Source organism: Panthera onca, chromosome B1 (assembly GCF_046562875.1).
Source record: "Panthera onca isolate mPanOnc1 chromosome B1, mPanOnc1 haplotype 2, whole genome shotgun sequence".
Taxonomy (NCBI): Eukaryota; Metazoa; Chordata; class Mammalia; order Carnivora; family Felidae; genus Panthera; species Panthera onca.
The window spans coordinates 14,546,878-14,569,424 of record NC_138342.1 but is presented as its reverse complement, the minus strand read 5'-3'; the positions used below and the strand labels follow the sequence as shown (position 1 = coordinate 14,569,424).

Below are 22,547 nucleotides of genomic sequence, written 5' to 3'. Positions count from 1 at the left end.
GCCTAGTATTACAAACAAATGGTAATGAGAAATAAAATTACATGTAGCGTAAGCCTGAACAGTTATTGTTAAAGTTTATACACTTAAAACAAATGAGAAAATACCTCTCACAAAGTATTATAATGTAAATTAAAATAATACATAAATATGTATATACTTACAATGTTCATAACCTTATAATCACATAAGAAAATACACATTTATTACAAGCCTGGAACGTGAGTCCCAGATTACAAAAACAAAAATTGGGGTTTAGGTAGGAAGTAGCAGAATAAAACCACACTGAAGTTTCTGTTTTATTGTAGGGAAGGGTATGTGCACAACACTTTCGACTTGACGTTGATCATATCACAGAAATGTCACATCAGATATAATTTTAAAAACAAAATGAATTTACAAAGAAATGGAAAACAGAATTGATGAAATTACAATTTGTCTAAGCCCCAAATCCATGCTGGGTGCTGATTCACCCCCTGTCCTTTCGTGGTTCAGATGCCTGCATTTCTGCTGCTTGCTGGTCAAAAATGAATTTACGGAAACCTTCATGGCGCACCAGGAGTGGAGAAGGTCTCCCACCTACTTTGTCATCGCGTCCCTTCACTGGTAGCCATGTGAGGACAGGATTCCTTCTTCTGCCTGGTCTCTTGCTGCCTGCCTCAAAGTGCCACCCTGGCAGGGGACCCACACCCATCTGCCCACCAAGGCCTCTGGCTCATACCCATCACATTCCACCAGCCTGGGGCCATCAACAGCTGCTTTGTATTGTGCTTACAAATTTCAAGTTGCTGTTAAAGGACCTTCTGGCACTACTTCTCTGTTATGACATTTCAACTCATTTGGACCTGAGATTACCCACATGGAGATTGCTGGCCTGGCCCTCATGGTGTCCAGCCAGCGTTTACAACATAGTCAGGGGAAAAGAACCTCTTCCCAGAGGTACGGGTGGATTATTCCATCGGGAGTAATTACAGGACTAAGGAAGCTTCCAGCTCACTAGTTCTAGTTGGTGACCCCTCTCTGGTGTTTAAAAGCACTTACATTTGCATACTGCACACCAGTGTGCAGTGTGGGGGTCCAGGAATTCCTAACACTTCACGTCTCATAACAAAGCCACCCTGTGAAGGACTAACTCAGCAGGACCTAGAAATGTATCCATGGTCTCCATCCTGCCTCAAGCTCCGAATTTCTCACTCCCTGAATCACCTCTCACACCAAAGCAAGCACTGAGGAACTGTTGAAAGCCACTGTATTTGCTTTCCTCTGTTTGCTTTTCACACCTTTCCTGCTTTGGGGGAGGTGATCCGGCCGTTCAGATTTAAAAGAGCCGCTTCTGAGCACTAGGCTCCATTGAGGAGTGAAACTAAACAGGAAGGGAGAAGGTTCACAGAATTCTTTATAACCTCTATGTTAAATAATGTCAACAGGATGCTGAGAACAAGATCTGTCGAGGAAATTCCACAACTAAATGATGAAAACTGATGGTACCTGAAAAGAAAGTCCTGGCTGGTGTTTGCTTTGATCTCAGGACCCAGTTACAAAGGAGCTTGGAAGGACAGAGTTTGGAAATAAAGAAGAAAAATTAACATCAAATAATCTAAAGAGTAAGACTATTGATTCAGATCTAGAGCTTAGCTTTTGGGAGAAGTGACCTATGTTAGTTTGTCCCCAGCATTTAGGATTTATCTTTTAAGTGTTTCTGTAAAGGCACTAACTTCAATCTCAGAACACACCCAAGTTAACGCAGAGATAAGAAGGGCAAAATATCACCTCCCTCCTTTCCGTTCACCTACTCCAGGGGACAAGCTTCCATGTGGGAATGCTTAAACTTGCCCCAGTCTTTCTCAGAGACATCAAAGGATGCTGAATTAGGTTTAATAGTTTACAATTGGAATTTGTCTTTATGAAAACGTCGGGCTGTGTAATTTATGGAAATTAGGCATGCAAGCATCTCCATTGTGCTATGAGGCATTATGATACAGTAGGATTAGGCAGGAAGACAGAGATCTCGTGATATATGAAAATACTTTGTGTCTAAACACTGCTCAGAGGCTGGAGAGGGATTTAAAAACCCTATTGTCCATCACAAGGATGGGGGTGGGGAGGGGAGGAGGACAAGAATAACCTCATAAGGAAGGGGGGGAGGACAAGAATAACCTGGTTTTGCTGTTGTTGTTTTAAATGGAGGAAGGTAGCTCTTCTGTGTATTTGTTTCATATTTTACCCTGAAGACCACACAATATATCGCTTTGTTTTATGCTAAGAGGGATTCTTTTTTATGTGTTGTGTTGCTTTGCCAATAGAAAGGCAGCGTTATAAATGCTTCAGATAACTCTGCCTTGGGATAATTTTCATTTGTTTAAGCTAGAAAGTCTGGCAATCTCTGGAAAATATTGAGAATGAGAAAATCTGGGATTTTCAGAGAAGTTTGGATGATTCCTTTTTCTCTTTAATAAAGTGTTACTCAGTATGTACTTTGAGAGTGGAAAAAAATCATTTTGGTTGAGACGCAGTTGGTCTGCTATGTTAGATTTAAAAGAAATGCATTTCTTAAGTTTCTTAGAAAACACTTCTGTGAAGGTTTTAGAAAAGACAAGTCAGCAACAATAATAATCATAATAAATGGTAATAATGAAAACATCACTGTAGGCATGCCATTTGTTTTTCAAAGATTACCCACATACATTTACTTAGTTGATCAAAGCACCTTCACTTGTCTGGAAATTCAGTTCAATTTACCTTTGCAATATTCGGTCTCAGCCAGTCACAACCAGCCAGGGTAGGAATAGTTTTTAAACAGCAGTGAGCGTCCTGTCAGGAATCCAACGAAATTTAGCAGGTGTTGCTTTGGCTTTCTGGAACTGAAAAGAAATTCCAGAGATATTCACACTTACACTTGCTGAGGGCTCTATAGAACTGTGCTCAAAAATCACAAACTACTTAATGAATGGTTCTCTCTCTATATTTTTTTCAAATCTGCTAATGACATTGTGTACATGTAATGTCTGATTAAAAAGAAGAACTAGGGATTAACTTTGATTATTTGGAAAGACTGTGACTGCATATAAAATAACTTCCTCAATCTGCCTTAAAAAAAAATTGCATGCAAATCACTGAAAAACATGGAACCCAGTGGAAAACTGGATCAGATGTGCCATTTTTATAGCCGTACAAATAAACACATTTCAAATTCTGTTTGTTGGAGGCTCTTATTTTGGAACAAGAAAAGTAGCCCTTCTTTTGAAATGGGAACCCTGCCATCTAGTGGGTATTTTGGGTATCACGTCTTAGATCATTTTTTGACAGAAATCAGTAAAGTTAAATCGTGAGTCAGAGTTTAGAGTGTAGAGCATTGTGGAACTATTTTATAAATGGAGAAATTGAAGCAAGAGAGTATAAGAATTCTTCCCAAAGGCTTAAAGTTAACTAATGGTAGTGTTTTAAATAGTACCAAAATAACTGGGCTATAAATACAGTATTTTATTATTCCATAGACATAGCATTAATTATATTTTCTTTTATATAGCATCTTTGCAATTTTTATTGCTGTTTGTTCAATGAATACCTTTTTAATTATTCACAATTAATCTATAAAACAAATTCTACCTTATTTTCTAGTTCATTATTCCTTTGCCTGGAGGTCAAATTTCAATCATTTGTGAAAAACACTTTGTTTTTGTTTCATTTTTGGTTTTGGTTTTCCCTGGTGAAAAAAAATAATCCAGAGGTAGGTACTACTATTCTGGCAAATTTTTATACTTCACAGAGTCTTTATCTTCTCTTTTGAGTTTCCTAAATAACCGTTGGCTTCTTTTTTAAAAAATTATAGTACTATGTGTTAAAAATAAGTTGTATAAGTCTTCTATTTAGAAGAAAACTTTAAAAAATTGGTGAAAGAATAATTACTTTACTAGGGAATGACACAACTGGAAAAAATAATTGTTCTATCATATTAAAATATTATCTTCAAGTAGTAAGAATTCTCATTTACTTGTTTACCCAACAAATGCATTCTGGGTCCCTACTAGATGTCAAGCATGGGGATGCTATAATAAATAACACACTCCCTCTCTTCAAGAGTTTTGTGTACCAGCATAGGCAAACATACAGCTAACTAATCATCTATGCTGTGGACACTCTGACAGAAGCGTGTATAGAAAGTGCAGCAAAAACTAGTTAGCTCTGTAGTAATGTAGGTCCGAGAAGTATTCACATAGGAAGAGAAGCTGTTCATCCGCACAGAAGGATCAGCAGAAGTTTTCCAACTAGATGATTAGGAGGAGGGTATTCTTTTTTTTTTTTTTTTTCAATATATGAAATTTATTGTCAAATTGGTTTCCATACAACACCCAGTGCTCATCTCAAAAGGTGCCCTCCTCAATACCCATCACTCACCCTCCCCTCCCTCCAACCCCCCATCAACCCTCAGTTTGTTCTGTTTTTAAGAGTCTCTTATGCTTTGGCTCTCTCCCACTCTAACCTCTTTTTTTTTTTTTTTTTTTCCGTCCCCTCCCCCATGGTCTTCTGTTAAGTTTCTCAGGATCCACATAAGAGTGAAAACATATGGTATCTGTCTTTCTCTGTATGGCTTATTTCACTTAGCATCACACTCTCCAGTTCCATCCACGTTGCTACAAAAGGCCATATTTCATTCTTTCTCATTGCCACGTAGTACTCCATTGTGTATATAAACCACAATTTCTTTATCCATTCATGAGTTGATGGACATTTAGGCTCTTTCCATAATTTGGCTATTGTTGAGAGTGCTGCTATAAACATTGGGGTACAAGTGCCCCTATGCATCAGTACTCCTGTATCCCTTGGGTAAATTCCTAGCAGTGCTACCGCTGGGTCATAGGGTAGTTCTATTTTTAATTTTTTGAGGAACCTCCACAATGTTTTCCAGAGTGGCTGCACCAGTTTGCATTCCCACCAACAGTGCAAGAGGGTTCCCGTTTCTCCACATCAGGAGGAGGGTATTCTGGGGAGGAGGAATAATGTGGATGAAGGTCAGGATTATAAAGTATCTCAATGTGATCAGGAAGAGGATAAGCTCAAGATGATCAAAGCATGTGTTTAGAGGTGGTGTGAAATTAATTAAATAAGGAGGCCATTGCACTTATGTGGGTGTAATGCCCTGGCAGCCTTTGTAAGCAAACCAGAAGCTAAGCTGGTAAATGCTTCAAGGCTATGAAGTCAAAACACTAGGGACAACCAATCACAGTCAAGTAGGCATTAAGCTATGGCCACACAATAATGTCCTTACTTTGCCTGCCTTTTCTCTTGGAAAGTCTCTCCCCAGCTTCTGTTGGTGGAAAGCTGCTCACCACTTCTGGTGGGGTGCTGCCTGATTCTGAATAGATTCTCAGTTCATCTTTTCACAATGAACACAAGATGCAAGTATGGAGTGGGCAGGGCAGTGGCCTGCCAAATTTTTAGGCAGCCTTGTTCCTGCTGGGGCAGCACATGGACAAAGATGAATTCAAATGCCCTTTTGATCACCAACCATCTAAAAGGTGTTGACCTTTCCAGGCCCAGAATTTCTAGGGGAAGTGGGTAGACTTTAAGTAAAGCAAACTACCCTCCATAATGTGCGTGGACCTGGTTCAATCAGTCTTCAAGGTCTTAAGAGAAAAGATTGAGGTTCCCCAAGAAAGAATTCTGTCTCCAGAACTATAGCTGCAACATCAACTCTCCTCCAGCCTTCTAGCCTGCCCTGTGTATTTCAGATTTGACAGCACCCAAAATTGCATGTGCCAATTCCTCAAAATAAATATTTTATTAATAATATAATATAAATATATAAATAACGTCTCTGTATCACTATCAATGTAGATACAGATACAGATACATTCTATTTCTTTAGGTTGTACTAACTGACTCATATATCAGGAGTCAAAAAGGCAAATAACCGTCAACATTGCTATGCTTTCAAACATCCCTTCCCAGGACTCTCTGGGTCATCTGCTTCTCCTTCACCCCAATTTCCTTTGTGTGCTCTGCACAGTTGATTTTCTTCCATGCCACATTGCTCCATTTTGATTTAATGATGGTTCCAGAATTCCTCTAGTTTGGCTTTTGAAGACCCTCCAGACTCTTGTGTGCGTGTTCTCATTCTCCTACTTTTCCTCCAAAAGGTAGTATTCTCTTGACCTATTAGTAGCCCCACAAGACTCATCCATAGGACCAAAGTATTCCATCTCTAGAATGTAAAAATATCTTCCACACAAACTTCCAGTAAGGATTAAGTGATACATTATGTGAAAATTACATGTGAGGAGCAAAAGTCATGGGGACTGCATATTTTACTGTCATTATGAGGCTTTTGACGATGAGGACAGGAAGCCGGGCAAAATGGCTATGGGTTTCGGGAACTGAAATTTGTCAGTCTCCATTCTTCCCTGTCTGATAAGGATTCTGGCAACTGTCTTCAGAGCTCCTTCACCCTTTGTGTATCCTCCCTCTAAATGGTAACAGAAACTTTTCATGATGTGGTGATTGTTTATCCCAAAACAGTACAGCACTTGAGATCTATCCAACTACAGGCAAGGATATACATATCATCTGAACATAAATAACTGCAGTATTGCAACAACTGCCACCAATCACTCACTAAAATGCTGGTCTCATCAGTCCTTCTCTAAACATAAATTTGACATGGCTTTTGAAAGTCTATGAGAAAAAGTCAAAACCTTTACCTGGACATTCAGGTCATGCTCAATCTGGTCTCAATCTATCTTTCCATCCCACTTCCCTTGAGTCATCTACACAAATTCTATTCTATCCAATTTGATCCATTCAGCTATGTTAACATACTTTCCTTGCTAGATGCTTTTAATCAAGCAATGGGGAAACTTCTCCATTGCATGCTAGTTGACCATATTTTTTCTATTCTTCAAAAGACATTATTATTCAAAGTCCCTTTTATTCTGTGAAGCCACAAAAGGATCCTCAAACACAGTAATCTCTGGAATCCTACAGTAGTTACTCTAACTCTTCTGTTACTCACATCTTAGTTGTCCAGAAACCAAATTTATTCTGAGAATTTATTATGTGGCAGAACTATGCAAAGTTCTGGGACATAGACATTCAGAGGTTATAAAACCCTTCCACTATTAAGTGAGGGAGGAGGTGCATATTTAACTATGATACTTCTTTTGGAGATAAAAATCAAGACAACTTTTGTAGAGAATGAATGTCATTCAGCCAAAACAGAAAACCCAGATGTCCTTCAATGGGTAAAGGTTAAGCAAACTATGGAATACTACTCAGTAATAAAAAGGAACAAAGTATTGATCCACACACAACTTAGACCTCAAGGGAATTATACTGATTGAAAAAAGAAAAACCTAAGAGGTTATATACTACATAATTCCATTTATATAGCATTCTTGAAATGACAGAATTATGGAGAAGAAAAGACTAGTGGCCACTAGGAACTGGGGTGGCCTCAGAACAAACTCTTTAAGGTAGATGGTCAGAGAACTCCAGGAGGGACACAGATATAAAATATAAAAGCTATAAACTTCCTTATATATTTGACAACTATAATTTTCTTTTTTTTTTTCTTTTTAATGTTTATTTTTAAGAGAGAGCCAGAGCACAGTGGGGGAAGGGACAGAGAGATAGAGACACAGAATCTGAAGCAGGCTTCAGGCTCTGAGCTGTCAGCACAGGGCCCAATGCGGGGCTCGAACCCAGGAACTGGGAGATCGTGACCTGAGCTGAAGTCAGATGCTCAACCGACTGAGCCACCCAGGTGCCCTGACTACTATAATTTTCTTAGAAAATGTGCAGATGAATTGGTAATAGGTACACAGAAAACTCACCACTTAAAAATAAAGGCAATGATGAGCTCCGGGAAAATTAAAAGTTACACAAAAAATGAAATCTATCATATGTAATTTAGCCCACCTGTAAATAATATTTACACAATCATAATACCATAGACACTGAATACTGAGTACTTAACCAATATTTGCTTTAATTATATCGGGTGAGGAAGGGAAAAGAAGTGTTTGAGGAAATGGTAAGGAGAAAGAAAAGAGATTTAAGAAACTAAATGTTTGGAAAACAGGGAGATTCCTCAAAAAATTAAAAATAGAACTATCCTACAACCCAGCAATTGCACTACTAGTTGTTTATCCAAAGGATATAAAAATGCTGATTTGAAGGGGCATATGCACCCCAATGTTTATAGCAGCACTATCAACAATAGCTAAATTATGGAAAGAGCCCAAATGTCCATCAACTGATGAATGGATATAGAAACTGTCGTATATATACTTATATATGTATGTTGCCATCTGCAACAACATGGATAGAACTAGAGCATATTATGCTAAGTGAAATAAGTCAATCAGAGAAAGACAAATATATGATTTCACTTATATGTGGAATTTAAGAAACAAAACAGATGAGCATAGGTGAAGGGAAGGAAAAATAAGCTAAAATCAGAGAGGTGACAAACCATAAGAAACTCTTAAATACAGAGAAAAAACTGGGGGTTGCTGGAGGGGAGTTGGGTTGGGGGATGGGCTAAATGAGTGATGAGCTTTAAGGAGGGCACTTGTTGGGATGAGCACCGGGTGTTATATGTATGTGATGAATCATTGGGTTCTACTCATGAAATCAATACTACACTGTATGTTAACTAACTTGAATTTAAATAAATTTAAAAAAAAAAACTAAATGTTTGTTTTTCATAGTAGAAGGACAATACATGATGTCCAATCCTGAACAATTAGCAATGTTAGCAATATACACATATTATTAGATGATAGGGTGTAAAATACTATTAGAAACAATACAACTTTTGAAAGTTACTCCCTCTAAGAAGAAGAAGGCCAGGTTCATTTTTGGTTTTAAATTTTAATAATATTTTAATCATAAAACCATCAGATTTACTGAAATTTAAAAATTCTGAAAAGATATTACTATATAAATAACTTAAGTTCATAACTTTAAAACCAGTAATACAAATTCTACAGCCTAAACAAAAGCAATAATCAGCAATGGAGACAAACACAAATGTAGGAAGATGCTTCTCAGAGTTAATAATAATAAAGAAAAATTGGAAACAATCTAAATGCACATAAAAAAAGGATTAAACACATGGTGGCACATCCATAACTTTGAAAAGCATAAAACCAGTTAAATGTTCTCAAAATTATTAATAGCTTAGAAAATTCACAAATTTTGTTAATGCTATGGGGTAAAAAGCAAGGTAGAAGTGACATCGACCCAGTATGACATAATTATATATCAAGGAAATAGCTAACATGTTAATAGCTGCCAGGTTGGTATGATGATTTTTTTCCATATTCTTTTCTGGATTTTGCAAATTTTTCAAATTTCTAAATGTCTTCCTTTTACAATCTGAAAAACAACAATTTAGTCTTCAATTACCAGTCAATTGTCCTTGATAAGTTTGGAATGCAGGATTTGAACACAGAATGGTTTGACTGGGTTCTGCTTTCACTAGTATATGAACGCAAATAGTTTCTGACTCTTATGCCTACAGCATGGACAGCCCAGAAGATGCTCAGGGATTACTTAGTCCAATCCAGAAGTCCTTCCAGGCACAGACCCTTTAGAACACATGTCGTTAAAGGTCACAGCCCCAGAATCATAATCCTTTGTGTAAACACACCTATGCCATGTCCAGCATTGCCTCACAATAAAGGGACCGTTATATTCTACACTGTAGATCTGAAGGCTCTGTTTTGTATTCTCTTTTCAATATTTTCCAAATTAGGTTTACTCATTTGTGGTGAAGCTCAGAGCAGCTTCTGATCAGACTGCCTAACGGCCACAGGAAATTGTTTGGGCAGTATGTTAATTTGCTGATCATGTATAACATCAGTTGTGTGTGATAGAGCAAGACAAGTTTGGATACTAAAAAGCTCCAGGAAAAATATAATCAGAAAGAACTGACAGCACACTTGACCTACTCTACAACAAAGCAATTAACATCAAGTTTGCTGAGAGGTATTCATGGGGCCCAACTGGGGAAAAAGGATATGATCTCTTTTCAGAACTTAAGTCAGGTACCATGACACCTCTCTAAATCTCTGAGTCAGAATTGTGCTTTGATTGACTTAGCTAAAGTGCATATGCTTGGTAATTATGCTGGTTGGCAGAGGAAGGCAGATATGATAATGATATCCATTCAAGAGTAAAGATAATGCCAAATCTACTGATTTACTTCAAATGTGAGTGGGTGAAAATGGTTGAACTTTCTGCCCCTTTACCCACACAACGCAACTAACTGTATACATGTTTCATGTTCCATGTACTAAGATTTTTTAAAGTTTCTTCTTTTTGTCAATATAGATGAATCTGAATTTGCATATCCAACACTAAACCTCTGTTCTCTTTATCAGTCCCCATCAGCAGCCCAACAACACTGAGGAATTGATGGGCATAAAAGATACATTCTTATGACCGTTTGATTTTCTATAAATTGGGACATGTTTTCTTCCTACTCTAATTATGCCAGGACTACACCCCACAGGATAAAAATGCTCATTCCCAAATCTTCATAAAAACAAAATATTAAGCAAATATTTAACACACCTGTATGCACTAAACATTGTCAGTTTAATAGTTATCATTAATATGTCTTGTAGATTCAAACCTCAGATCTACCACTTATTCAATTGTGCAAAATCAGGTAATTAAAAACCCCTCTAAGTAGGACAACGTAACATGTCATGCAAAGGCAGACTTTTTCACAATTAAAGAACCACTGTTGTCTGCTGAGACAACATGTGTAAGTTAGGACTGTCCGGACAAACCAGGGAATAATGGTGTCCCAACCTCTAAGATTTCTTCTCTTTCCATAAATTAGCCTAACACCCCTAAAAGTGATAGGAGAGCTGTAGGAGACGACAGGTGTATAAAGTGTTCACAGTCCTAGTGTTTGGCATGTAGAGTCTCTCAATGACTAGTAGCTCCCTCTCTTCATCCTTCAATTTTTCCTCAGCCCACATCAAAGTGTTTACAGGTAAACAAAGACAACATGTGAGATAAAATCCATTTCATAAGTTTGTCCTACAGGTTTTTTTGCAGTCTCATCCCAACCTGCTTTTCCAGATTTATTTCTCATCATATCCTACCAATTTCCCAAACACGCATAACCACACTTACACACATGTTCACATACCTTCTATGTTCTATATCATCAGTATGATCTGATTTACTGGATTTCTCACTTTTTTTAGAACAAAAGAAGCCTTTTGAATCCCTGTCTGTACAACACTTGCTCTGCCTTGAATTCTCTATCTCCTCCCCTTTTCTTAAATCTGGGAATCTCTTTTTTAGTTGCAAGAACTAGCTGAAATCTAACGTTCTCTCTGAAATCTATGTATCACTAATCACTTTCTGTTTAACAAACTGCCCCCAAACTTCGGTGCCATTGGGCTCATAATTTGTGGATCAGCAGTTTAGGTGGGGCTAAACTGGATGATTGGATTACTTTGTCTACAGTTGGCTGCTAGGCCATGTCACCTCTCATGTGAGGGGTTGATGACCTGTTTTAGGGAATAAGGGGGGGTGGAGGTCAGAGTGATCCTGCTGCTTCTTCCATTTTCTCAAACTGCTTCAGCTTGAAATATTCAACATGCCAAGGTGTCATATTTTGGGACACCATGTCCAGAGCTCCATCAAAACCAAGTGGATATAGGAAAGGCTACTCAGAACCTAAGTCAAAAGCTGACACAACATGACTTCTGCCAACTTCTTTTGACCAAAGCAAGTTACAAGACCAATCCAAAATCAAGAGGTGAACAAATAGATTCTACCCATTGCTGGGTGGAGCTACAAAGTAAGTCACCTCACAAAGGATGTGGATGACAATGAGTGAGAAGTTAGAGCCATTTATGTAACCAATCTGTTAAATCCACCCTTACTGTTCTAGAATGAGTTAGTGGATTTATTCTATGTGCTTCCCTAGAATTTGCCCCCATGCCCCTGTCTTCCATATTTTTTAACCAGCTATGTGCTTCTAAGAACGCATAACCTTTCTTTGTTTAGCTTGGCATTAATGCATGAAGTTGTATTATAGATATATAATAGCTGTTAAATTAATTAACTATAATCATATATAAAGTACCTATATATTATTGAGTGTGAATGATGGAACAGTGATTAAAACCCATGGGGGAGGGGAAGAAAAAAAAAAGAGCTTAGAGTGGGAGAGAGCCAAAGCATAAGAGACTCTTAAAAACTGAGAACAAACTGAGGGTTGATGGGGGGTGAAAGGGAGGGGAGGGTGGGCGATGGGTATTGACGAGGGCACCTTTTGGGATGAGCACTGGGTGTTGTATGGAAATCAATTTGACAATAAATTTCATTTATTGAAAAAAACACAGTGATTAAGTTGTTGCAAATAGAACTAAAAGAGATAGACACTTTTTTTCTAACTTTGTTTTACACGTTCATTTATTTTGAGAGAGAGAAAGAGCATCAGTAGGGGAGGGACAGAAAGAGAGGGAGAGAGAGAGAATCCCAAGCAGGCTCTGCACTGACAGTGCAATGCAGGGCTAGATCTCACCATCTGTGAGATCATGACCTGAATGGAGATCAAAAGTCATTTAACCCACTGAGCCACCCAGGTGCCCAGAGATAGATACTTAATTGCAATACATAATGCAAATCACAACATCAACAGGTCTACCCAATGGTGGAAATTCATTTTCAGCTTAAACTCTATTCAAAAATGTTATCACTAGGGGTGCCTGGGTGGCTCAGTCAGTTAAGTGTCTGACTTTGTCTCAAGTCATGATCTCACAGTTTGTGGGTTTCAAGCACCACATTGGGCTCTGTACTGACAGCTCAGAGCCTGGAGCCTGCTTTGGATTCTGTGTCTCTGTCTCTCTCTGTCTCTCAAAATAAATAAACATTAAAAAAAATTTTAAGTGCTATCACTATATAACAATACTAATAAAAATAGCCTTAGTTGATCCCGGTGAAATTCTTAATATTCAACAACTTGACCTACAAAAAATGGCAGTTTTATGGTTCAACCAAATAACAATGAAGTGGTAACATTCATTTCCAATTGTCAGTGAGCCTGAGAAAGCAAACCAGTGTTTATTTCAGGCTGCAGAATTGCAAGGCTAAGCAAAATGAGGAGCAGATATGTCATAGAACTTCACTGTAGGGAGTAAACCCTCTTAAGGTTAAGTTGATAAAGATGTATTATGGACAATAATCCCAGATATATATTAAGAATACTTACCATTCACAGATAATATCCTAATATCATTTACAGACCAATAGCAACCAACAGCAAGGTGAAGCTACAGGCAAATGATTATTGTGACAAGGTGGGACCATGGGGGTGCAACACATCTTAGAGAGTCAGGCCTCAACAAAGCATTCATCTGCTGAGAACCGTGTGCTGTGCTGTACGAGTGAACAAAACACACTAAGAGAGTCATAGTCTCAAGGATTAATTCTGCAAAGAGAAGTTCATGTTCATGACACCTAAAAATAGGCAGGAAATTGAATCAAAGATATAGGTACAGACAGCACATTATAACAATTCTGATTATGGGGAAATCTTCCCAGAGAAAGAGATGTGTACTCACAATCTTTAAAGATAAGTAGGATTTAAGAAGGTAGGCCAGGGAGAGTTGAAGCATGGCTTAGTCTACTATGACTTCAGCAGGGATTATATTCTTGGAGTGACTGGTCATGTTCCTCCAATCTTCTGAATAATAGTAACTAATATGCTGTATTTACTGCTTACTACGTGCTAGTCAATTTGCTATGTGCTCTGTGAGCTTTATCTTAATTCTTCCCAAAACTCCAGAAGGTAAATAGTATTATCTCCATTTAATAGAACCTTAGAGCAAACTGATTCTTAGAATCCTTGAATAATTTGCTCAAAGTCGCACACATAGTGAGAAATTGGCAAAAAATCAAGATTTTCTTAGCTCTTATCATGTTAACTTTTTTTAAGTCTATTTCTGGCCAATTACTTTCTAGTAATAAAAATTCTTGGTTTTGGTTTTAAATTTGTGTTTTATTTCCCCAGGTAAAGACACTGACTTATCTTTGCACTTTGAACAATTCAAAGACAGCATTTTATGCAATGTAGTTTGATAAATATTGTTGGGTAAATCGGGGCTCTACAACAAGGATTGGCAAACTATAGCCCACAAGCCCCAGCCAGCCTGTGCCCTGCTTTTGTGAGTAGTTTTATTGGCTCACAGCCACACCCACTCATTACCTATTGTTATGGCTGTTTTCATACAACAACAGAACTGATCCCTTTCGACAGAGACCATATGGCCCAAAATATTTACCATTTGTCCCTTTACAGACAGTTTGTGGAATCCTATTCTAAAGGAAAGGAAAGTAAGGAAATACATTTAAACCCCCAGCAAAATTTTATCTTTATATTATTAGAAAACTTTCCAGAATGAGAAATTCCAGTGTCTAATGTGGATATGTTATGTCTACTAACCACAAATATTTTCTTAATCCATTCTTTTAGTATCATAATTATTTTCATTGGCAGAAACATTATATGTTTTATTTTCTTTATTTTTATTATATATTATTTTTCGTGGGAGGTACTTTATGGGCTTTATTTCATTTAATCCTCATAAGACTCAGTGGGCAGGGATTATCATCCCCATTTTACTAATAAGGGAAGTACAAGGTAAAGCTATTTGTCACCGGCCCCTTGGAGGAACTGGAATTTGAACACAGCCAACCCTGGATTCTATCTTCCTGCTGTAGTTTCAATCCATTCTCATGTGGCAAAAATATCCTGATTAATTGCTTATGAGCATATAGTGCCCTTTATTTTAAAATATCAGCAATCATTTCTCACCGTTATCATATAAATGGGAATATCCCATTAACACTTGAAAAATGTCAAGCCCTAAAGAGGTCGGGTGACTGGTGCTCCCAGCCATGCAGTGATTTACAAGAGGAGACAGGAAGAAGCAGCAAGCCTGCAATTGAGGGCATTATTTCTCCGTGTTGCCGCAAAGTTTGTGACCTTAGGGTCGTAGAATCTTAGTATTGGACAGTTACTTAAAGATCATTTGATCCAACCCCCTATCTGAGGCTTGAATTTGCCCTTAGTGTCTCAAGAGACTTGGCAATTGGGTTCACACTGATGATGCAGTTAGTCAGGTCCAGATACTGTCATGGACATTTAATGTGCTTCACCCCATTTAATCTTCACAGCACCTCTGGGAGACAGGTATTAATTTCATAAGATAAGGAAACTCAGACTCAGTAAGATCAAGTCATTTGCCCAAGGTCACACAACTGGTAAGTAGTTAAATTAAGATTGAGAGGCACACTATCCAACACTAAAACCTCTGTTCTCTTTATCAGTCCCCATCAGCAGCCCAACAACACTGAGGAATTGATGGGCCTCCCAGAAAGACTCTTTGCAAACTCTGAAAGACAGTGAAATCTAAGGGGTGACTATTGTTAACACTTTCGTGGTAGGTGACAGTGAATACATTTCCTACTAAAGGAGAAGTACACTTGGGAAGTACTAATAACATAGAAGTCGAAAAAGAACTTAAAATCGCTCAGCTACCAATTTATTCCAAATAAGTGTAATATGTCCCTCTGGCCAGATATTTAACAGAAAACCAAGTCCATCCATGACTATGGGCAAAACCAGCCAGCCCCACTTCAGCTCCTTTGTAGTTTGGACAGGACACTAATACTTCCGGGTCTTTGCTGGTTACCACCACCCTAGTACTCTATATACCCTCATACACCCTCATGTGGGTAGTGAAATGTCACTGGACACACACTATATTTTTGGAACAGCTTTGTTGCTATACGTTAAGCATATCTTCAATGAGACCCGCCACACTCAACACACACACACACACACACACACACACACACACACACACACACACAGTCCTGTCTCTATTACTCCAGTACAATTCTTTCCACATGATGGTCCCTGTGCAACATGGAATGACACATCATCTAAAGCCTTGCAGGGGCGCCTGGGTGGCGCAGTCGGTTAAGCGTCCGACTTCAGCCAGGTCACGATCTCGCGGTCCGTGAGTTCGAGCCCCGCGTCAAGCTCTGGGCTGATGGCTCGGAGCCTGGAGCCTGTTTCCGATTCTGTGTCTCCCTCTCTCTCTGCCCCTCCCCCGTTCATGCTCTGTCTCTCTCTGTCCCAAAAATAAATAAAAAACGTTGAAAAAAAAATTAAAAAAAAAAAAAAAAAGCCTTGCAACATGGTGAGTTTAAGGAAGTGAATAAGTGAGCAAGTGTAAAAGAAAGAAAGAGGCTAGGCAAATAAATGAATAACTATTGACAATTACTACATGCTTAGTTTAAACAGGCATTGTGTGAAGTGCTGCACGTTCATTTATTCCATGCAACATCTCTGTGGGATTACACTTTAATTGTTCTCAGTTTCAGAAGAGAAAAGTGAGCCTTAGGACTAACTTGTATAAGTTTACAATGAGCCAAGGATTGGATCCTGCAAGCCCTTTTAATAAAGAAATCACAAACATACACATGCACACGTATGCATACCCATATATTAAAAAGCACATACAAATGCAGAGGGAAGGCTCCCAGGGTACCGGACAGAGTCAGTATCTCCTGCTGCGGTCTTCCAAGGAAATAACACTTTTAGAGAACCCCAGGGTCCTCTGGTTCATTTCTGACAGCTCCTCCTCCTTGTCTTCATGATTATTAGCTTAGGCATGGGAGCCCCAATTCCTCTCCATTTGCAGCATTTCCTGCTCCAGACTTATCCTTTGATTTGCTTTTGTCAGACCTCAAGCACTCATTTCTGGCCTCCCTCCAGCTCCACTCCTGCCCCTTCCCCACACCGTATAATGTCAACTCAGCACAAGAGTACGGGACTTTCTTGAACTTCCTTGGGGAAAGCCAACTGATGTCAAGGTCTGAGCATTCTTTTCCTCATTTTTAGAGTACAGATAATAATGTCTGCACAGAGGACTCTTGTGTGGATTGGAGTTGGTGAATGTAAGTTGTAGGTAATGAATCACAAGTATCTACTAAGAAAATTACAAGCTGAGTACTTCCATCTCACGTAAGGTTATGTTTTCCTTTAACTGCTGAGAAAACCCTAGGTTGGTGTTTTCAATTGCACATGGTCATCCAAAGAGCTGAGTTTATAGCCTTAACTATTCATTGAGTCAGAAATTATTATGGCGGCATTTTTTTGTAAAGGCTGAATAATTTTATTGCCTTCAGTGAGATTGGTAGCTGAGGAAGCTGAGGCAATGATGAAAATAATTAAATCATGTGCTTCAAGGCACAAAGCAATCAAACAGAGACGAATACAAAGAAATTTTGCCTTCATCTCCGATTTTTTTGACCTCAGTCTACTACCCCCAATACTCACCAGAACCTGATACTACCCACGGGCTGAGAAGATAGAGCAACTGTGCCTTTCACCAACAGCCTAGTGAGCCGTGGGTGCCGTGGCCAAACAGGATCTGATCCAGACGGCCAGATGATGAGGTTCTGCCAGAAACGAGCTTTATTTCTTTGGCTCCCCTCCTCCATCAACTGACTCTGTGAGGACTCCTAGTAGCATTATTTATTATAATTAATTGTTTCACTTCACTGATCAAAAGCCGCGTCCAAATCTGATCCAAGGACGAGTACAGTCCCTGAAATTCATGAATCTTGACATTACAAGCCCCATAAACCTTCAATGAGGAAAGGCTGGACGCGTGTGCAGAAATGCCCTTGCCGCACTTTTGCAGGCATCAACTCTCAGTGTGGAGCAGAGGAAGTGTCTGGCTATGTCCAGATTTGGGAACTTCTGATGTCTTCTCTTGCATTGGAACCCCCAAATGTAGCTGTGGCTATCTCTGCAAAATAGCCTTTCAGAGAAATGCATCCTTGTAATTGTAACACATCCCAAAAAGTTCATTTCTAGATGGTTAAAAAACAGGAACCTTGGTTCCCCTGTGACATCAAATGGGTATATAGTACAAGCTATATACCATTATGATGTCATGTTACAAGAAAGCTTTAAGAAATCCTACTTCAATTTTATTGTCTTTATTATAATTTACATATTATATATTCTTTAGATTCTTCACTGCCAACTCTTACAGAAATAAAAAAGAAGAATAATCATCATCTTTGTGGTAGGTGCCTAAGCTCTGTGCAAGAGAAGTTTACTGTATCATAGTTTCATAACAATGATTTCAAAAATACATTTCACTATGCTTCCGTCTATTTGGGCTCGGCATGTAGACTGTAAGTGCCTTGAAGGTAATTTCTGTGTCTCATACCTGTTTTCTTCATCTTCACAAATGAAAAGCTCTCCTCAGATTTAACATTCAACAACTATTAGCTGGTTGCTATGACTCCCCTTTAGCCTCAAGCTTCCTGACAGTTTGTTCTCCCATTAGTTTGCTGCAGAGTATTTTCTAGTTCTTAACTTGAGTGTGTGTTTCCTCTCCTAGCCCAAATACAGGAAGGGTATTGGAGGAAGATGAATACGTTCAACCAAAGTGAGGGTGTGTCTTGAGGTGGTGGGAGACAGCATAAGCAATCCATCAAGGACACTGGATATCAGTGAAACATTCATTGCTCATCTTGACTTTCCATTAGAGAGCTTCCATAGTCTCCATTGACTCTTTCCTATATAACACTCACTATAGCATTTCCTGTGGATTACTTGGACATTGCATCACGCTGACAGAGGCATACCTTTTTCTTCTTTCATTGAGAGGCGACTTCCTGAGAGGGAAGGTTGTGTGTCTGTGAAGAACTGCCTGTCTAGTTCATGGCTCACTAAAATACAGGGGCAGATTGTGGGCTGTGATATAGAATAGGGTTATTTTTCTTAAGTAACTAGGAAGCTTTTGAGAGTTGCATTTCAGAAAAAAATGTAAAGCAGTATTTATGTAGCGACGGGAAAGATTTTTTTGTACTTTTCTATAATTCATAATTCAGATATAAAGAACTGCGTATGCTTCTAGTTTATATTCTAGATTTCCTTTTCCCAGTAAAAGGGAAGTCTCAAATTGCCAAAATTCACCACCTCTCTTCATTTGAAATGTATAAAGGAACATGTAAAATCTACTCTATAGCAGAAGAAAAATCTAATTCTTAACTCATTAAATGATTATTGTGTTCTAACATAGATAGGGAAGACTGCTTACAGTGAGGAAAAAAAGTAAAGTTATAAGGAAGGCCTAAGAAAAGCTTCCTATCTTCAAAGAGCTCCTAATTCCATGAGAACATAATACATAAATATATAAGCTTATGGATTCATTCCAACTCCTGTGTTCTAGTAATCTAAGCCTTGGAGAATTGCAACAACATTCATAAAGCCTCTGAAGGCAGAATAACAGGAGTCATCCTTGATTCCTTTGTCTCTTTTATTCCCCCTGACTAGTTATAGATCCTACCTCCTTAATATCTCTAAATTAATCTCATCCACAACATCCTCCTGCCTGACCAGGGATCCATCCACAACATCCTCCTGCCTGACCAGGGATCCATCAGTTCTTGTCTTACTTCTTAGTATAGTCTCTTAATTAGTCCTTTTGTGTCAAATCTCTAATACCTTCATCTCCCCAATCCAGGCTCTATATTATAACCAGGCTGATCTTGCTTAAATTAAGTTTAACTGGCCTTGTAATCCTCTTACTTACACAGGATAAAATGTAGACACTTTAGCTTAATGCATAAGGTCCTTCATAATTTGATCCCTGCCTGATTTTCTAATTCATCTTTGCCATTCTCTATAGTCTATAAACTCCAAGACAACGGGGTCGTTTTTCTTGTGCAGCACCGTACCCTTCAATGCCTACCAGAGGATGTTGCACACAATAGGGGCCGATGACCTGGAATGAATACACCCTTTGCTCCAATAAAACTAATCTATTTTTTACTTCATGAACAGCCTGTGCCAGTGTTGTTTCAGGATCTTTTTAGCTATGCCTTTCCTTCTCCCAGCAATGCTCTTCTTAAGGACAAATTCAATTCAAGGACACCTTCTTCCAGAAGGCCTTTCTTCTTCCTCCTGGTTAAGATGCTCCTCTGTTGTGTTCTCATACCCTTCTGGGTTAGCTCTGCTATAGAAGTTGCTGCATTTTCTGTGATAACAAATTAATCTATCTCTGGGTTCTTCTGCTCTGATGCTCCTTGACAGCAAGGCTCCTGTCTTAATTGATTTTCTATACCCAGTGCCATTATGGTACCTGGCTTAAAGTAAGCATTTGGTGAATGTTTAATGAATATATGAATGAGTTGGATGACTGGGAAAATGAGTAAGAGGGAGTTAATAGATAGATATACTTCCCTACACAGCCATACAAGGCAGTATTTACTATTAAATGTAGGCAAGTGAAGTAGAGAACAGGCTCCTAGGAGGAAGACCTCTATTTGTTAACTTTTCAGAGATGATTCTCACCTTAGTGCTAAGGAGACTTTGGGGTCTGAAGAGAAATAGCCACTATTCTTTCCTAAGTTCAGCTTATTAATTATTATATAGTTAATACTTCTCTTAATATTAACACACTTATTACATAACTCATAGCTCAAAGCTGTATGCATTTAACAAATTAAATATCCCTCAACATTCAAATCAGTTATATGCTTCTCAAGTCAACGATGTAAAATTCTCGGGGCGCCTACATGGCTCAGTCGGTTAAGTGTTTGACTCTTGATTCTGGCTCAGGTCCTGATCTCACAGTTGTGAGACTGAGCCCGTGTCTGACTCCACTCTCGGCATGGAGCCCGCTTAAGATTCTCTCTCTCTCCCTTTCTCTCTACCCTTCCCTGATTGCAGTCTCTCTCTATCAAAAAATAATTTAGAATGTAAGATTCTCACATGTGCTTTAAATACCTTAAAAAGCAAACATAAAGTAGTAGAGTGAATACAAAATAATTAGTACAGAGCCTGGCTAATCCCTTTTGATTATTCAACTCTCAACTAAGCATCATTTCTCAGATAGGTTTCTTTGATTGCCAATCTCCATCATTTTCTCTCATAGTCCCCTGAAATTCCCTCCAAGCATTAATTGAACTTGTAGTTGTATGTTTGTTTGCTTAACTGTTTATCATCTCTCTCTGCCACTGGTCTATATAAATTCCACAAAGGCAGAGATAACAGAGGTTAACTCTAAAAACGCTGTTCCTAATGCAGTGCTTACACACAGTCGGCAGACAATATTCATTGAATGATAACATACATTGTTTTAATGCCTGTAAACTCCATGCAGGCAGATATGATGTTGCCTTTCCTTACCAACACCCCATTACACACACACACACACACACACACACACACACACACACACACGATATATAGATGACACTAATATTTTGTGAATTAAATAAACAGAACTAAAGTTAATATCCCAAATATATAAGGAACTCATACAACTCAGAAACAAAAACAAACACACACCTGCTTAAAAATTGAACAAAGAACCTGAATAGATGTTTCTCAAAAGAAGATATACCAATAACGAACAGCTATATGAAAAGGTGCTCAACTTCAGAAATGTCAGGGAAATGCAAATTAACACCACAATGAGGTATCACCCCACATCTTGAGAATGGCTATTATAAAAAAGACAAATGCTAATGAGGATGTGGGGAAAGAGAATCCTTGTACACTGTTGGCAGAAATGTAAACTGGTACAGATATTACAGAAAACTGTATGGAGGTTCCTCAAAAAATTAAAAATAGAACTCAGTATTATCCACAGTAGCCATATTATGGAAATAGTCTAAATGTCCATTGATGAATGAATGGACAAAAAAAATTGTAAGAGATATGTTATTTATATATATTAGCTATATACAATAACTTACTAATATTATGTTAGAATAGAGTATTATTTAGCCATAAAAAAGGAAATCCTGCCATTTGTGATAACATGGATGAAACTTGAAGACATTTTGCTAAGTGAAATAAGCTACCCAGAGAAAGGCAAATAATGCATGATTTCACTTACATGCAGAACCTGAAGTAATCAAACTCTAGAAGCAGAGCAGAATGGTAGTTATTAGGGGATGCAGAGAGGAGGAAATGGGAGAGATGTTGGTCAAGGGGCACAAAGTTTCACTTATGCAAGATAAATAAGTTCTAGAGAGATCTAATGCACAACAATGTGAATATAGTTAACAATATTACATTATATACTTAAAATTTGCTAGGGGAGTAAATATTAAATGTTTTCACCCCCCCTCAAAATGATGGATATGTTAACTAGAATGACTATAGTGAATATTTAACAATACATACGTATATCAAATCAACAAGTTGTACACCTTAAATATACACAATAGTTGTCAGTTATAGCACAATAAAGCTGGAGGAAAAAATGTGTGTACCGATACAAAGAAAATTAAAAGATGAATAGTGCAAGGTGCGAATATAGCAACCTAAATGCACAGTTTTAACTGGGGCCCAATTAAACAGCTTAACTACCTACAACAGTTCAAGCAATAGGTAACATTCTTATGTTCATTGAAATCCAACAAGAATCAAGCACCATTTACTATCAAGCAACATATTACAATAGGGAATATGT

General features: G+C 38.2%; 1 long non-coding RNA gene across 1 annotated transcript in view; it reads right to left on the bottom strand.

Annotated features, from left to right (window-relative positions):
• Nucleotides 1-2,112: 2,112 nt before the first annotated feature.
• LOC132692672 (uncharacterized) overlaps nt 2,113-22,547 on the bottom strand; it is a 146,859-nt gene continuing 126,424 nt past the window's right edge. Inside the window, exon 4 of the long non-coding RNA XR_009616511.2 lies at nt 2,113-2,858. This is a non-coding gene — a long non-coding RNA (uncharacterized LOC132692672). The remainder of the gene's footprint in view (nt 2,859-22,547) is intronic.